At 38.2% G+C, this 19672-nt stretch overlaps 1 protein-coding gene across 3 annotated transcripts in view; it reads right to left on the reverse strand.

Moving 5' to 3' along the window:
* rbfox1 (RNA binding fox-1 homolog 1) overlaps positions 1 to 19672 on the reverse strand; it is a 231563-nt gene that overhangs the window by 190897 nt on the left and 20994 nt on the right. The gene's annotated exons all lie outside the window — the stretch shown is intronic.

Consider the following 19672-nt stretch of genomic DNA (forward strand, 5'->3'; position numbering starts at 1 on the left):
TACCCGAAGGAAAACCAAAGAGGAAAAATAGGTGAGGGTTATTAGGTTTTCCCTTCTTCCTCTGCCTTGTACGTGTACAAGCAGGACCTGTGTTTGCATAAAGCCTTATCAAATATGGCTGTCTGTTTGATTCCTCTATTAGCACCGGGTCTGGCTCGGATAAGCTAACACCGACCCATATGACCCAGTCAACATGCATGGAAAATTAGCAAATTTTACCGACTGGGGCTGAACGTGGGCATTTAGAGTAAATCAATACATAATTTCACAGACAGAATGCGATGAGATTAGGTTTATTATCTTTGTAATGAGTAATTTGAGGCTGAGCGAAACATTTTGGTGTTTCATAATGAATGCGGCAGAGATGGCAGAAGAGCTCGCCATGCAATATTCATCTGAAGGATTCGGCGCAAGACACGCAAATTCACAAAAGAGGTCTCGAATTAAATATGCATTATGAAGAGCAAAACAGCAACTAAACAGCTTGGCAGTATCAGGGGTTTTAATTACGCGAGGGATCTCGCCGTACAACGTAAAATTGGGCTTTTGAAGCTTTTAGCCCATGTGTATTTGCTTTGAAAGCATCACATATTTAATATCCTCAGGAATTTTGTTTTTTGATGACTCAAAGCACTACATACATTTTTGTCCAATTAAATCCTGTTTAGACTGAGGACAGTTCACCCAAAACTAAAAATCCTGTCATCATTTTCTCACCCTCGAGTTGTTCCAAAAATGTCTTTGTTCTGATGAACACAGAGAAATATATTTTGAAGAATGCTTGTAACCAAACAGTTCTTGGCCACCATTCACTACCATAGTAGGATTTTTTTAAATTGTAGTCAAAAGTGCCCCAGAACTGGTTGCTTTCCTCCATTCTTCAAAATATCTTCTTTTGTGTTTAACAGAACAAAGAAATGTATCCAATGTTAAATAATTATCGGTTATCGATATCGGCCTAAATTTACATAATCGGTGCATCTAGTTATAATGGTAATTGTATTGGTTTTAATGGAAAATATAGTGGTATCTACTGGTATGTGATGGATTCTTAGCACATTATACATAGGCAGGAAAGTCTGTGTGCCACGTATTAGCATGTTGCTAAAATCATGCAACTCTCCAAAAAGGCATGAAAATACAAAGCACAGAAATATTTGCAAAAGACAATTAATATTAAATTATATAAATTAAAATTATTTTACATTTCATTGTTATTTTATTTTTAATACTTTTTATAAGAGAAATCGATTGTGTTACTTACTGGATTATTAAGAGGCAAGTAATACGATTTCTTAGCTCACTTAGTTGTAAAATAGTAAATATCTGTCTGATATTAAGGATAGTTCACCCAAAAATGAAAATTCTGTCATCATTTACTCACCCTCAGGTAGTTCCAAACCTGTATAAATGTCTTTGTTCTGATGAACACAAAGGAAGATATTTGGAAATTTATTTTATTTATTTATTTTCCCTACCATGGCAGTCAATAGGGGATTAGATCTGTTTGTTACAGACATTCTTCCAAATATCTTCCTTTGTGTTTAGCAGAACAAAGAAATGTGTATACAGGTGAGTAAATGATGACAGAATTTTCATTTTTGGGTAAATGATCCCTTAAAATCTAATCTAAAGCTAAATCTAAAAAATATAAAATCTATATCTAAAATTCTGTAACTAGAAAACATTTAACCTGAGGGTTTTTAATTGTCAAATGATATCAAAATGAAATTTGATAAATTCACAGAAGACACAGTAGTCAATATGTTTAGGATGTATAGTAATGTACACAAGCTGTTTTGAGTAACATTACCGCATAAGTCAGACTGATCAATGTGCTCAGGCTTTCATAACTCATCTCTTACACAAGACAAAATTTCAGCCTCTATCCGCAAACTTACATTTCCTCCCTTCAGGAATGACTGTGCGGTATGACGTAAACACAGGCTTTCCCTGAAGAGAGACTGTAATCCGTGAGGCAAGACCTCGCTGGATCAAAAGCGCACAAACGTGGTGACCGCGTTCTTCTGACAAGATTTCTTTTGCTGCAGAGAGCTTATGGGTTATATCATTCATCTGTTCTCGATGATTTCTCAATACTGCTGTCTCTCCGTCATCCTCACGCAGAGAGCTGCAGGAGCGCCTCTCAAATTGATCCTATAGTGCCATCTGATGGCGTGTGGAGCTATGAGGAGTCACGCTGATAGTGATGCTCTCAGCTGCTAGAAAACCCGCCTTAATTTCTCGACTAACTACCAAGACTTCCTCTATTCTATGGACTGTGCATCATTAGCATAATCCGATTTGGCATCTGTAGAGAAGCCACTATGCAAAAAAGACTGTAAATAAATAACCGGCCTGCCCTCTTTTCCTTTACCCGGAGTGGCATTGACAGCATCAGAATTCACTTCGTACCACCTTGAAGTCGAGCTCTCGACTTAAAAGACAACAGTGTCGCACTCTCTCGCTTCGGCACATCCTCTGCTCTCAAACGCACTCCGCTCATGAGCCGGTGCTCCTGATAGATTCTCTCTCAATCTCTCTTCCCCCCACAGAGAGAAATAGAGAGAGAGGGCCCTTGGTAAAATAAAGGCAGTTTAACAATTCTCCCAAGCCCGCTCTGTTGTCTCGCTGACACTTTAAATGGGACTCTTTCATCTCCTTCTGCAGCACTTATCCTGCATCATCCCTTCTTCATCCCCCCTTGCACTTAATCCACCTGTTGTGAAGAACTTCCTCACATCATTTGCTTATCTGCTGGGGTTCAGCCTCATCTTCTCACAGGCTGCGAGTGAGCGTTACGGTAATGATCACTTAAGCTGCCTGCGACTCCACCAGAGGACTGTCTGTCTGTGATCTATCAATGCATCTATTCATCTCTATCTATCTATCTATCTATCTATCTATCTATCTGTCTGTCTGTCTGTCTGTCTGTCTGTCTGTCTGTCTGTCTGTCTGTCTGTCTGTCTGTCTGTCTGTCTGTCTGTCTGTCTGTCTGTCTGTCTGTCTGTCTGTCTGTCTGTCTGTCTGTCTGTCTGTCTGTCTGTCTGTCTGTCTGTCTGTCTGTCTATAATCTATGTACCTATATCTATGTACAGCTATCTATGTATCTAGTACCTAATATGTACAGCTATCTACGTATCTTTGGCTATGTACAGGTCTCTATGTCTCTCTATCTATGTACAGGTATCTACCTTTCTATGCATATCTATCTATAAACAACTATCTATGTCTCTATGCAGCTATCTATAAACAAGTCTCTATGTATCTCTATCTATGCATCTATATCTACAGTGGCTTGCAAAAGTGTTCAACCCCCTTCATTTTATTCACATTTTGTTATGCTGCTGCCTTATCTTAAACTACTTTAAATGATTATTTTTTTACATTAATCTACACTCCATGCACAATAATGACAAAACAAAAAACTGATTTTTGACAGCTTTGCAAATTTATTACAAATAAAAAACTAAAATAAGTACATTGCATAAGTATTCACACCCTTAACTCAGAAAATGGTTAAAGCGCCTTTACAGACTCAAATCTTTTGCGGTATGATGTGAAAAGCTTTACACATCTGCATTTGGCAATTTTCTGTCATTCTTCTCCTCAGATCCTCTCAAACTCTGTCAGGTTGGATGGAGACCATCAGTAGACAGACATTTTCAGGTTTCTACAGAGAATGTTCAGTTGGGTTCAAGCACTAGCTGGGCCACTCAAGGACATAGACAGAGTTGTCCATAAGCCACTCTTGCATTGTTTTAGTTGTGTGCTTAGGATCATTGTCATGTTATCCTTCTGTCCTGTCCGAGGTTCTGAATGTTCTGGGCTAGGTTTTCATGATCATTATCTCTGTATTTTGTGTACAGTCCCTGAAGCTGAAAAACACCCCCACATCATGATGCCGTTTCCACCACACTTTACTGTTAAGACGGTATTGTACAGGTGTTGAGCAGTGCTTGTTTTTCTCCAGACATGATGCATGAATCTGAGATTCATCAGACCAGAATATCTTGTTTCTGACAGTTTGAAAGATTCGTTGAAGTATGTTTTTGCATATTTCAAGTTTCCACGTGTCTTCACTGAGCAAAGGCTTGAGTCTGGCCACTAAGCCATAAAGCCCAGATTGGTGGAGTGTTGCAGTGATGTTTGTCCTTCTGTAAGTTTCTCCCGTCTCCATATATGATCATAGAGCTCAACCAGAGTGATCATCAGCTTCTTGGTCACCGCTCTAACCAAGACCCTTCCTCATCGATGGCTCAGTTTGGACAGGAGGTCAGCTCAAGTAAGAGATCTGGTGGTTCCAAACCTCTTTCATTGAGGATAAATGGAGGCTACATGCTTCTGTGAACCTTCAATACAGCAGATTTTTTTCAGAAGTCTTCCCCAGATCTGTGCCTTGATACAATCCTGTCTCAAAGCTCTACTGGCAGTTCTTTTGACCTCATGTCTTGGTTTTTACTTTGATAGAGAGGTAGGTGCCGCTCCAAATCATACTTATTCAATTGAATTTGGCACAGGTTAACTCCACTCGAAGTGTAGAAACATTAACAAGCAAAACTAATGCTTCTGAGCAAAATTTCAAGTGTCCCAGAAAAGGGTGTGAATACTTATGCAATGTACTTATTTTTGTTTTTTATTTTTAATAAATTTGCAAAGCTGTCAAAAATCAGTTTTTCGTTTTGTCATTATTGTGTATGGAGTGTAGATTAATGTAAAAAAATAATCATTTAAAGTAGTTTAAGATAAGGCAGCAGCATAACAAAATGTGAATAAAATGAAGGGGGTTGAACACTTTTGCAAGCCACTGTATATAGCCTACATGTATTTATGTATCTCTATGTATCTAGTTGTTTCACTGATTAATAGAGCATATGCGAGACACAACGTGGATACAATGACAGTTCACTTTTGCTTTTCCTTCTAAAGAAAACATTCAGCCTTCAAATACAAAAATCACCATTAAGTTTACCTAAGCAAAGCAAGTGGGTCAAGTGCACAGCACAGTAGCTATGTTAGCCTTCAGTTCAACCCACACTGTGCAAAGATGACAAACAGCAAGAGCGTAGACAGCAGTGTTTTCCAACCCTAAACCCTGTAAATGATATTTTCAGAGCATTCAACAGCAAGTTAAAGTGACTGGCTTATGCACTCGCTATTGATTAGTGTAATGGACGCCAGTGTCACAGGTCAACAACTAAATCCTTTTAAACCTGAACTACATGAACGTATTCTGAAAGGATGTCCAGAGTCCAGACACAAAACCGTCAACCAAACCGAAAAATTACAAACGCCTGAAATTGCTCGCCGTTATTAGGCGCGTTGCGTCACCGAGGTCTGATGTGAATGTTCTGATCCAACCATGTCTGCGGGTCAGTATGGTCTGCGGCCCCTGAGGCCGTGTTTTCGGAGAAACATATTGCCTCGTGTCTTATTGATCCGCAAGATATGAAATATGTAGCTCTGAGCAACATCAGCATAATCACTTTTCATGCAGTTCCCACTGGTGACTCTAAAGCACTAAAATGAATCTGTCAGAGCTGCGGTGTGCTCCCATAATGCCTTTGGCCTTCAAAGCCCTGTGCTATGAAAGTTATCCTGCTTTATATTTCGCGAGTACACTGTATACCGTATCATCAGGATAAGAACATCTATTGTCATATTAATGCATAATGATGGTGCTGTTCGGTGACTGAATAGCAACATCTCAACACAGCAAGAATAACAAATGGAGCTTATCTTTAGCAACAAAGGATAACCTGAGTGCCAAAAATTGGCCTTTATCATTTAATTACCTTTGTAAGGGCATTAATTAGATAATTAATTCAATTACAACGATTATGACTAAATGCCTCAACATTTACAACACCGTGTCGGGACAAGCACGCTTGAACACGACCTCGAAAACAATGCGACGCAGCGACTCTATCTGACAAGCGCTGTCAATGCGACGGCCGACAACCATGTCGCTTTGAGGAGGAATGTTTTTTTCTTGACACTGGAAGACATATACAAGGACACTGATGCTTAAAGGGATAGTTCACCCAAAAATGAAAAATGAAAACACTGTTGTAATTCATCCACATGTCAATCCAAACACTTGTCTTTTCAGAACACAAAGTTGTTTAGGCAGAATGTCCAATTACTTTTTTATGAAACAGAAGAGAATGCAACAGTCTAGAAAAGAAAAAAATGCATAGTAAAAATCCACAAAACACATGCACTTCATGACACATTTTCTGATAGCTTCTTGCTGAAAAAACTGTAGAACTCTGCCCAAAACACAATGGTAAATTTAATGGATTTAATGATAATATTGGAAACTGTATTGGTTTTAATGGAAACTATAATCGTGTCTACTGGTATGTGATGGATGCTATTGGTGGGATGTTATCTGACAGATGGGAACCAATAGAAAACCATTACATCCTATTGGAATAATGGCCAAAACACACTAGAAAAATGTATCCTGCTGAAAAAACAATAGAAACCATTAAAGAAGGATGGTTTTAATGGTTTTAAAGGGATTTGTATTGGTTTAAATGGAAACTGTAATGGTTCTACTGGTATGTGATGGATTCTATTGGTGGGATGTTAAATCCTACTGGAATAATGCCCAAAACACACTACAAAAATGCATTTTGTAATGGTTTTAATGGAAAAAGCTAATGGTTCATAATGGTATTTTATTGTAAACCATTAGAATTTCTGTAATGGTTTCTGTTGGGGTTCTATTGTTTTTTTCAGCAGGGGTAATTCCCTGCTGAAAAAATCAATAGAAACCATTAAAGAAGTTATAATGGTTTTATTGGTTTTAAAAGGATTTGTATTGGTTTAAATGGAAACTGTAATGGTTCTACTGGTGTGATGGATTCTATTGGTGGGATGTTAAATCCTACTGGAATAATACCCAAAACACACTACCCTGCTGAAAAAAACCACAGAAACCTAATAGAAACCATTACAGAAATTCCAATGGTTTCCATTAAAACACCATTATGAACCATTAGCTTTTTCCATTAAAACCATTACAAAATGCCTTTTTGTAGTGTGTTTTGGGCATTATTCCAATAGGATTTAACATCCCACCAGTAGAATCCATCACATACCAGTAAAACCATTACAGTTTCCATTTAAACCAATACAAATCCCTTTAAAACCATTAAAACCATTATAACTTCTTTAATGGTTTCTATTGTTTTTTTCAGCAGGGTACAAAAAGGCATTTTGTAATGGTTTTAATGGAAAAAGCTAATGGTTCATAATGGTATTTTAGTGGAAACCATTCGAATTTCAGCAGGGCGTGTGAGAAACAGATTTTCATTTTTAGATGAACTATGACTTTACGTATAGGCAATATGTGGTGTGCCAGATATTAAAGGAATAGTTCACCTTCAAAATGAAAATGATACCATCATTTACTCACCTCGTTGTCATTTTAAACCTTTATGCCTTTTTTCTTCTGCAAAACACAAAATAAGATATTTTGAAAAATGTTGGTAACCAAAAACCGTTGGTGCCCAATGACTTCTATTGTATGGGCACAAAACCAATGCAAGTCAATGGGGACCAACGGTTTTCTGTTACCAAAAATTTTCAAAATATTAGAGGGCGTGTAAATGACAGAATATTAACTATTCCGTTAATGCCTCTGAAATTTTGTTATTTGTCCTCCCCTGTTGGTTTGGTAAACCCAAAAACAATCAGCCACTGTTAGCCTATGAATTCACATTCCAACACAGCTCATTTTCTACTTCTTTAATCATACTTCTTGTCACTTTAAAGACACATTGAACCTCTATGGACTAATATGTTGAACAGTCACTGTCAATACTGGCATGTCATCACGCCACTTTTGATCCTGAACTGAGCTCAGAGACTCTCAATCACATGTTTACTCCATCCTGGCTGAGCGAAAGATTTTCTGCGCCAATGACTATCTCTCAATTTACATCCCCTCATCCCTGCCCAGTAAAATCCTGTCAGGATTCAAGAGCGCTCGCTCCTTTATTGCTTTGGAGATTGTAACGCAATTTACCACCACCCACCAAAAAATGGAAGAAAAAATCTGGCTCTTTCCAACTGGTTTGAAAGCAGCTGTGTTGATTTGGATACATGAGAGCAAAGACTGAAAGACAGACAGAAAGAGAGAGGCAGCTAGCCAGACAGACACACTTGTTTCAATGATTTATACATACAGAAGTATGCATGCCTGATGAAAGACACATCGGGCATGCAATAACTTTCAATAAATCTCTTAGGTTTTTTTAGAAAATTATGCGGGTCAAACACCCAGAACAGTACTACCACTGTTACCCTTCAGGGCAACGAAAAGTAAAATAAACAAAAAATGGTTTCTACTCCACATAAATGTAAAATTCAGTCTGGGTCTGTTAGATTTGAAAGCAACTCTGGTGTTTTCGATACATGAGATGCAAAGCCTGACAGACATTATTTCCATCCCTACACAAAACCTTCATGGCTTCTCATTTGGTATTCTATTTCCCAGCTACAGTTGCGCTTTGGGCATGATTTCAAAAATGTCTGCCAAACACTCTTCTCTGTCAGGCTTTGGGAGGTCCACAGTCTATCAAGCACTTCCAGTCCTGGTTTTTAATCCACAGCGGCAAACTGCAGAGATTAAAGGAAATGAGCACACAAAGGTACAGCATCCATCTTTTGCTCCTGGTGCTGACGTACTTATTTAAACAGCTGCTAGTCTCGGCTTTTGGTTCCTGAAAGAGGCAGGTGGGCATTAGTCAACCAGAATATCTTTCTCAGCTGCTGCTGTTGTTTTTTGAGCATGATTTTCAACCCAGTTTCAGATGGCATCCTGCATCACACAACTAGATAGCTAAATTAAGAAAACACAGCGCTGATTTATAATATCATAGCAACAAGCAAAAAACACGTTTGTAATTCCAGAAACTTTTTTCTTCACAAAGCTAAAACCTAGTTTGGACCTCCCTGACCCCCACGCAACTAATGAAGGCATGTTTGTGAGCGATGTTATTGCAAACAGCTCAGGCGGGTTAAACACGTTTAACCTGCGCGAACGTGCTGGAATATCAATTGTCGTTGCATTACACACCATGTCATTAACATCCTTACATGCTTTCCACTTCAAGCCAGCAAGCAGTAATTTCATCGTATTTTACCGCTCCATCCCCGTGATTTGAATCAGCTTAAACGCTATGCAAATCCGAGAGAGGCCGGCTTTGATGCTCTCCGTGCCCACAATTCCAATGTCGGAATCAAACACGTGGTTGGCGGAGAGCTGACATGGTGCGGCTGAAGGGTTAGCGTCAATAACTCCTCCACCGGGGTGGCGTGAAGCGTACGAGGAGTTCAGAGACTTGGTATCACAACAGAGGCTAAAATGCATATGGATGACATGTGATGGATTTGTTGGCTGATTTGCATAAAACAGAATGTTTTCCCTTTAATTAATCAACTTGTTGACAACAGATGGAGATGAGTGTTTTGAAGAGATGCCGCTGATGACTACAACAGAGACGCTTTGTTTGCGCTCAGCTATCAACACTCACTGGATCACAAAACATACCATGCAATTCAAGCCCAAATAGTTGAATTGGAACTGTGGCGAAGGGAAACATTCAATCACTTTTTGTGTATCCAGATTCAGTCTTAAAAATAAACCTGGTTGGGCACAAAAACAGTCTATTGTGGGAACATGTTACATATATATCAGATATATTTGATTGATTTATTATGACACTTAATAATTAAAGCAACACTTAGTTTTTCAACCTTAAAATAATCTCTCAAAAATTACTTCAGTGGTAGATGGACAAATTCTATTGCCGCTGCTACCTGAGCAGCATCCTAGCGGCTAAAACCACACTCTGTAAGTTCTGCGTTTGGGTCGGTACAAACAGCCCCGCCCATCCCCTGCATGCGGAAAAGTGCGACATGGTTTCCAAACAACGTTTCTGCATTCGCCGGTTCCATCAGCTTACTTCAACAAATTCACGTGTATTGCGGTGCCCATGGGGAAGCTTATACAGCAACATTATTTACAACACTGGTAACAGACAATTGCGCTTATCAACCACATGAGCAAAAGTTCTAGTGTCGCTTTAAGATATTCCTGGACCCTGGTATAGTTGACAAATATACCCAAGTTTTCTTCAGGATTCACCAAGTCAAAGTTAAGATCTTTTTAGACCTTTTTAAGACCATTGAGAATACAATTTAAGACCTGTATCACCATTCACAACATATAAGAAAAACGCACACCCAATGTTCCCACAGTTTAATTTCGTTCTTGCATATGAAGCAGTGGGCTTCAAAAACATTGCTGAAGAATAAAATCTGTTTTATGTCCGTAGTACAATCTGAAAGAGTCACACGGCAATAACACGGCTAAAATATAAAATGCATGTTAGTGTCTCTAGGTGTTAGAACTACAACAGCACAGAATCAAATGGGAACATTTCAATGAGCATTAGAGGTAGAGTTACATTGCCGTAGGAAAATTTAGATCCATTTAAAATTATTTAAGAACTAATTTGTTTGCTTTTTAGAAAAATTAAGATATTTATTGCTGAAATTGCATACATTAATATCTGTGAAAACTAAATGCAATTAGTACATTCCATTGCCATATTACATTCAAAATGCAATATAGGCCTAATACAAATGCATAAATAAGAAACATTAATAAAAATAGAAATAATAATTTCAAAGATAAACAACTAACTTCAGCTTATGCATGATGCATTTAATTTATCTAAATTAATTATAGTTTCTTTTTTTACTATTACTATTAAATAGTAATATATTTGTCCACATAAAAATACCAACTTAACCGGACTTTTATTTTGGCAGGTCGTCGGAAGACGCTTATTTTTTTGTGTGTTAGCTTCACTCGGTAAAATGTTCTGAAATAAACTCTCAGAGCAACTCTGGAAATGAAGTTCATGTGTTCATGTCCTTATAATGCGCAGACGCAGACAAATTCATGAGCATCACGCGTGTAGCACGTTAAACTGCAGTTCATTCACTCAGACACGCAGAACAGACAGATGACATGTGTAAATAACAGGATTTGCCATCCACTAGTCCGAATCTAGTTTTATGGACTCATTGCAGCCGGAAAACAAGTTTCACTCGCAAAATAGACTAAGTAAAATAGCAGTTCACCATTTCAATAAGCTATCAGTTATTTATCAGCATGAGAAATACGTGCGAGTGTGTGAACAGACTAAAATGCGTGTGCCTCACGGTGAATGAGTGAGACTTGAGAGCCCTGTAACATGAACAGAGTTTAGCGGGCTGTGCGTCATTAATAACGGTCCGTGGGGAAACGCAGTGCTCTGTGTGTACTGTAGTTAAATGGATTAAACGAGGCTTCGAAGCAACAAAAATTGCCTCTATCATTTTTTGTATTCAAATTACTCGAGTTACTCGAGGAATCGTTTCAGCCCTAATATAAAGCAACATTTTGTAAAAGCACCTGACATGTTCAACTAATGTTACATTGCCCAAAACATTACGGTAATAAAATGGTACATCTTAGAAAAATTAACCATGGTTTACACATAGAAAATGTACATTTTATGGAAAATTACTGATTATTTAAAAAAAAGGTGTATTTAAAATGATTAATCGATTCGCATGATGACTGAATGCAGTTGTGATTAAGTCACAACAATCAATATGCTTAACTGATTAATTATAACAGTTAATTGATTAATTATGACAGTTAATTCATCGATCATTTTTATTGTTAATAACCCTAATAGAAATATTGGTTTAACCATGATCTGTAGTAAAACTATGCTTATACAAAAGGTAACCAATCCACCAAAAAAAGGTTACCACTAAAGGTTACATACTTTTCCTATAAGGAACATTAAACATTACATTTTTTGCTCAAAAACATTACAAACATTAAACACTCTAAAACAATTCTACTTTTTCATATGGCATCATCCCTTGTTACCACAGAACACTCAATTACTATAACTAACACAATTAAACTCTTTGTGCTATATTATAACTACTCTTAGCCAAGACAAAGAAGAGAAGCTCTACCTAAAAGTGATCACTGTGGACCAGGAGATGGCAGTGATAACACAGAAAGCTCAACCCTCAGCTGCTCCCCACCTCCTCTCAGCTCTCAGTCAATTCAAATCTCATAATGAGAAAACGCCCTGTGTTTGCTCATCGGCTTTGCTTCAAATGAAATAACTGATGATTGTTTAACCACCTTTATCATCAAAATGACACATTAAAGTCTCCTACCCAGAGTGCACCGTTGTCATTACAAAGCAGTCTGCAGTTCATCAGAGAGACAGACAGGACATCAGACGCAAGCTGCCGGTTATTGTTTTCCTGAATGTCGGATTATGGTCAGGACCAACAGAACAGTATCCTTGTTGACAGAATGGAGAAGGCTGTTATTTTGGAAACCATCTGAACTCGATGAGAAATCATGACCGCAAGAAACATTTGCATTGCTTCACAATCTATTAGATTCTACGTAAGCACTGGTTTTATTTGGACGTTTTGATATTTTGCTTAAACGAATGTTTGAATTTTTACTTAAAGGGGCAGATTAACCAAAATATAAAGGCTATATATATTTTACATTAATTTAGTCCCAATCAATACCATTTTTTCCATTGAACCTAAAAGGATTTATCTAGCTTGTCCAAGCCACTTCTTTCCATGCAATGTAAATGAAGGGTGACCCCAGCCATCCTGGTGCCATCCTTTGCTCCAAAAATATCTAAATATCTGCTTTTGTGTACCACAGTTGATTTGTAATGACATAAAGGTAAATAACAATACATAAATGATACTCAACATCTTTACTTTATCACGTATCACAATACTGTCCCTTCAAAGTTTTCCCTATACAGCAACCAATGTCTATGAACTCTGAAGGTTTAAAAGTCAGTGCGAACGCTCAGACGGTGCGATTTTGGGCGAACTAAATAATGCATTTCGAGCCACGAGCAATAAGCGCACGACTGCATCTGAACACAAACCATGCCTCAATTGCATGTGTGATATGCATCACAATGCAGATGGGTTCTCTACGCCCTCCTCATCAGAAAAACGAAACATTCCCTTTATCTAGAAACCTGCTCTCTTCTCCACCAGGATAAAAGTGACAGGGAGATTAAAAAAAGATAACCAAGGCAGAACAAATAAAAGTCACAGCAACGAGACGAGACATGGGCGAGTCACAGGTGGAGCTGTAATAGCTGTGAAAATGACAGTAAAGGATGGAGGCAACGGTCAATAATAATATAACAGAAAAAAACGGCTCTAAAGTTAATTAACGGCTTTGGTAACATTTCAAGTATCATTGACGCAGCTGTTATTGTGCCGACATCCGGCCCTTGGTGCAACCACTGGGCCTGTACTGTATATGGGGAAAATGCGTGTAATTTTGGATTCATCTGAGGGTTAGGTTGATATCCCTTGATGTTTCTGCCAATGTCCAATTTGTACATCCCCTTCAGCAGATGGTGGAGTTGTGTGAGGAACCAGCACAGGACTCAAAGCTGGCGGAGGTTCAGGTACCCACCCCGCCACCTTGCTTCCAGGCACACAGAAGCTGCCTGCAGTCAAGCAGCGGGCATAGAGAGTGCCACGTCTGCTGACGCCCAGCTCTTCTCACTGGCAAACACAAAAGGCTTCTTAAGAAGCAATGAATGACCATGAGGAAGACTGGAACGTATGAAAGACTCCACAGTGTCACGCTGGTACACGCTTCATAATGGCCTGTCTTTGGCTAATGTCTCATTAGAAAAAGCTGTCCTTCATTGTTAAAATGACGGTTCACCCAAAACTAAAAATTCTGTCCTCATTTTCTCACCCTCAAGTCGTTCCAAATCTGTATTCATTTCTTTGTTCTGATGAACACAGAGAAAGATATTTAGAAGAATGCTTGTAACCAAACATGTCTTGGCCACCATTGACTACCATGGTAGGAAAAATAACAACGGCTGTCAAAAGTGCCCCAGAACTGTTTGCTGTCCTACATTCTTCATAATATCTTATTTTGTGTTTAATAGAACAAAGACATTTATAAAGCTTTTTTCCTACTATGGTAGTCAATGGTGGCCAAGAACTGTTTGGTTACAAGCATTCTTACAAATATCTTTCTCTGTGTTCATCAGAACAAAGAAATGTGCTAAGTAAATTATTTTTGGGTGAACTGTTCCTTTAAACATAATAATTAATGCATGAAAGTCTTTTTTGGGGTCATTTTGAGGGCACAATAGACCAAAATCAAAACCTGGAAATAAAGTTTGAGGATTTTAACAAATGTTAAACTAACCTTGTGTCCTAAATCACTCCCTATTAAGTGCACTTATTCTAACAGTGTCTGAAACACTAATGTTGAAAATCTACTCAACATATAACCAATCACATAAATGCATAATAATAAATCAATGAAAATCATTCATCTTAATTTTACATTTTTAATAAAAAAATATATATTTCTTTTTTGTTCAGATAGTATAATTAAAAAAAATGTGTTATATTAGCCAAATGCAAAACAGACAGATTTTCCATACAGTGGTCTCAGGCTTTTTGAACCCCACTGTATCTGGTCTCTTAAATCTACTCGGCCTCATATGTTTGCCTTTTGGCTGTTTGTTTTCCTCCTTAGACCTACTTTACCATTTGTTGCTTCATTAAATAATGTATTGGTTGGAATTAGTGTGCTGTCAATGTGTGCCCAAACCCATTAGATTAAAGAAAATGCGTGACGCCCCTTTCAAAAACACACAAACACAGGCATATCCGCACACACCCTCCCCCTCAGCGAGGTGTCAGTTCTTTGACTTTTCTCCAGAGCGGCACAGAACTCGCAAAGGTTAGCCTTCCCCTAGCATAGTCATCACGCTCCTGTTGAGACGGCACGGCTGACAGCTTTAGAGATGGACTGGGATTCCAACACAGTGCCTATGTACTTCAATTCAAAATCCTCACCTCCTGGAATTGAGAAATGACAGTGCAAATTATTTAGATTTCTTACTCCGTATTTTGGCTATAATACACATTCAACCTTTTTTTCTCCACACGTAAATTGTTGAAAGTTGTAGCTGTTGTAATCTCTTTTTTTTGCCAAGTGAGACTTGTTGAGACAGAGTTCTGTCCAGGAGAAATGTTCCACCCTGGGGCAATAGCACACGCCTGTGTCCTTTTATTCATGGTTGTTTGAGACTACGGCTGCAAATTAACAGGAAACCGCAGGATGCATTGGGAAACCTCTAAATGACCGCTGCTCTCATTTCCCCTCAAATTTCCCTCAAATTCCCCCTGCATATATTTACATTTTTTGCATTTATCGGATTGTTCACAGCGGAGATATAGAGCAGCTCAAGTCTGTAAGAATGGCTCAGATTGTCTGAATACGAAACGCTTGCTCAGTGTTGCTTAAAATAGGAATAATACCTCATTAATAAATGAATTCTCCTCCTCTGAACATTGCACAATACTCAAATATTCAAATCGTCTTAAAAATTCAGAAAGTGGGATCATCTGAATGTTACCCAAGAAGCTTAATTCTTTTGTACTCTGCCAGCATAAAACTTTGATGATTACGGAAAGACAAGAATGAAAATTGGACAGTGACAGACCTAATTTTAGCATCTTGAGTTCTACCAGTGCTTTGTATTTATTTGTCAGCTGACAACTCAACAAAGCTGTCATTTAACTAACCAGTGCGTTTGGCTTCATTTATCAAACTTTTAAAGGGGTCATATGACACGGCTGAAACAAATATCGTGGTTTGTTTTAGATGTAATGCAATGTGTATACACGATTTAAGGTTCAAAAACGCTGTATTTTCCACATACGTGCATGTTTGTATCTCCTCTTTGCCCCTCCTCTCTGAAACGCGCAGATTTTTTACAAAGCTCATGGCTCTGAAAAGCGAGGTGTGCTATGATTGGCCAGTTAACCAGTGCGTAGTGATTGGTCGAATTCTGAAAGCGTGTGACGGAAATGTAACGCCTCTTACCATATTTGGAACATCAGGTTCCAAAACAATTGTAGTGACAGGTACACCCACCTTACTTGCATATACATTACTTGCGTATACATCTTAGTCAACTCATACCACAAACTGACGTAGATTTGTGGGGGTGTGGTTACACGAGGCGTTTCAGGCAGGTCTGGGTGAGCATTCGCTTTTAGATAGAATACATCTTTTGTTCCCACACTTTCATTTGTGCAATTTTACGTGTCTAATACAAGCATGTGCAACTTATAACACACCAAAGACACAGAAAAACACGTATTCGCGCCATGACCCCTTTAAAGATTCATAATTCTTTCATTTATCACAGTGAAAAGTAGGGATTCACCGTGAGCCGGTTGAAAATCGGTTATAATCAGTGACAATTCAAATCGGTTGAGGTGTGAACTGAATCGCAATACATTTTTTGAACAGCAGGGGCCGCTATTTTCACTGCAAATCTAAACGTGGACATGCTGATATTTCTTAAATGCAAAAAAATCCAAGAAAAGCTCAGACAGTATTAGTTTGTTTATATTAAAGAGACTTTTTCTATTATTAATTTGTTATAAAATGCAGTTTAGTTTTGTTATTTGAAATAAAACATTATTTAATTATACAAAGAAACGTGAAGCATTTAAGAAATAATGCAAGGGAAGTTGTTCATTTCTAATTTGTTTCAACTCATTTTGTAAAAATAAATCGTGAGTAAATCGTGAATAAATCGCATCGTAAGATCAGAATCGTGACTCGCATCGCATCGTGAGCTGAGTGAATCGTTACATCCCTAGTGAAAAGCTATAATCACACATTTCCCTTGTTTCAGGATTGAGAACGTCATGTAAAACAAATGAGTCAAAAATCTTTGTGAGCGAAACAATTGTGAGTAACACTTCTTCAAGGATATAAGGTTGATAAGCGCTGTGGTTCAAACTGTTTCCAGCACAAACTACAAATTTGAAATGATAAAAATGTGTTTCATCGATTCTGTGCCTATCTTGTTAATTAATTCATAAAAGAAAGAATAAATTGAAAAGATTAAGCTTATACTGTAGGCCTACCTCAAACCACAGCAGTTCCATGTGAGACATATGATGCTTTTTGAAAATCCTTGTTATTTATAAATCAAGACAGCCCACTAAGCTCAGTGGAGGGAAATCAGGAGGAGGAAAACAGCTCTTTTACCCTGTCCTTAAAGAAAGTTCACTCAAAAAAGTCATATTTTTTACTCACCTTGTAACAACTCATATGTTATTTTTATATGAAACACAAAAACAGACATTTCTGAAGAACTGTTACGTAGTTCTTAATAACACTGCATGGTGATTGTAAAGCTGTAAAAACACTGTAAATGTGTCATAAGAGTTTTACTTCAATATTTAGTTAGTTCTAGTTCTATATTCTAGTTGATATGTATTCTATATGTATATTATTAACATAGTTTGTAGTTTTATTGATATTGCTTTTATTTTTTATTTTCATGTTAATTTCGGTTTAATTTTTAGCAATTTGGTAATCTGCCTTTGTCATTCTATTATGCATAGGTTGCTATCTAAGATAAATTTATTTTTAGTTTAGCTTTCATTTATGTTAAGATAATAATTTCTGACTGTACTTAAACTTATTTCAGTTTAATGTTCAGGCAATGTTTATAATTATCATTTAGTATATGTTTATCAAATCATATTTACGCAGATATTTCATTTGATTTCAATTAAAAGAAAAGTTAAAATAGTTTTAGTTTCAGTCCTAGTCAACTTCTATTTTGAAGCCACGCACAGATTTAGAAAACTGCACATAAATGTAACTGATGCAAAAATGAAAGCATCACAAAGCATCGTTTTTTAATTCTGCGAGTGAGCACGGCTAGACATGAGCCACGCGGGAGGGCACAATAAAAAATGACTACAGAAAAACCGCATAGGTTTAAAATAACATGAGGGTAAGTAAAAGGTTTTAAGGTGACCTATTCCTTTAACACCCTCCATTTGAAAACAACACGAGCAGGAGAGGCCTGAGCTCAACCCGTAATGAACTTATCTCTGATAGTCTATAACCACTGCATCTGAGACCCCCAAGCTAGTCTAGCACATTACCGCATCATCATCGATCAATGCTACATACTCAGTGTGAGCCTCTCAACCACTGATTATTAATAAACAAATGTGTGTTTATCAATCAGGCACTGCACGTTTCCTTCATTTCTGTACGGAGCGCTGCAAATCAAATCTCCTCCAAATGCGTCCGCGACTGTGAAACTAAATGACAGTTATATCTGTCTGCGACCAAAAAAATCTCATTTTCTGTACAGATATTTATAACTATCAATGACATTGCACGGCAATGACAAACAAACAATGGCCAGGATATGATTAGAAAAGAGATACGAGTTGAATCTATCCGACGTCCCAGGGGGGGCATTTAATGTTTCCGTGGTGCTTGGCGAGCACTCGTCTCATCTGTGCAAATCCTGTTAAAGTGGAAAGAACTGCCTTTGAGCACATCAAGCCTACAGAGATTTGTCTAGCTGTATGATGGACCACAGCCACTGGCTGACACAAGGCCACGGTGTGTGTGTGTGTGTGTGTGTGTGTGTGTGTGTGTGTGTGTTTAGGGCGTTTGAACCTGTGTACTACAGAGCGCTGTGGTGTACTCCTGCAAACCATCAGAGCCACTGTCTCTAAGGTCATGTTTATTCGGCCGTACAATACCCATGAAAGACCCTTTCATTTTACTATTATATTGTTTTTTTCTTATGACGGATGTTCTTTGAACGACACTACAATGTGCAATATTACAACACACATGCCTTTGTGTGTCTGCATCCATATATCCAGTAATGGGGGGAGCATGTTCCAATTCTGTTTCTTCTATTCCTACCGACTAATTGCATTGGTGTGATTAAATACGCAGATCCAATCTCATTTCCAAAACCCGTAATGTGATACACTTGCATGAAGCGTGGAAAGAATGGTTTCACGCTGAAAATGAGAAGCGTCGAATCAAATGCGAGCTTTGACAGGTGCTTATTTTTGGCCATACTGTAGCCGGGGCACGGCGGAATACCCCGTGACTCCTGACTGCGCGTACACCTCTCGCGATTGCCGCCAGCAGCTATTTTCTAAAACACAATGGTCGGAGAGCTTTAATTATTTTTGGCCTTGAACGGCTAATATACTTTTAATTGCTTGCCATTTCCCAAGGACCGTTTTATCTCCCTGACGTCTTCCTAGGAAAGTGTTCGTAATTTCGTCGGGGTTAAGCAGACAGAATTTCATCCTAAACCCCCATTTAAAACGTGAGCGGTAATGAGAGGCAAAGCGACCAAGAGACGCTCTTTAAACAGCATGATGCGTATTTATGAAAACCGTTGCATCCAGTAAGCTTAGCGGTGCCACAGACCCTTTCTATTACAGCGGATCACGAGAGCAAGCTGTACATGCCAAAAACCGAATACTGATGCCTGACACGTATTGCATTAAAGAGAGCAAATGGAAAAAAGGGGGATGATGTCTCCTTCAGAGGGGGCGACAGGCATGTAAAAAAGGTACCCAGTGGCTTTAACATGAACGTGATGCAACTTTGTAAACAAGGTGGACCAATACATTCGATGAATATGTATATTATTTATGCACCTGTCTAAAAAATGCAAGATGCTTTGAT

This window comes from Triplophysa rosa, linkage group LG11 (genome assembly GCF_024868665.1).
Source record: "Triplophysa rosa linkage group LG11, Trosa_1v2, whole genome shotgun sequence".
NCBI lineage: Eukaryota > Metazoa > Chordata > Actinopteri > Cypriniformes > Nemacheilidae > Triplophysa > Triplophysa rosa.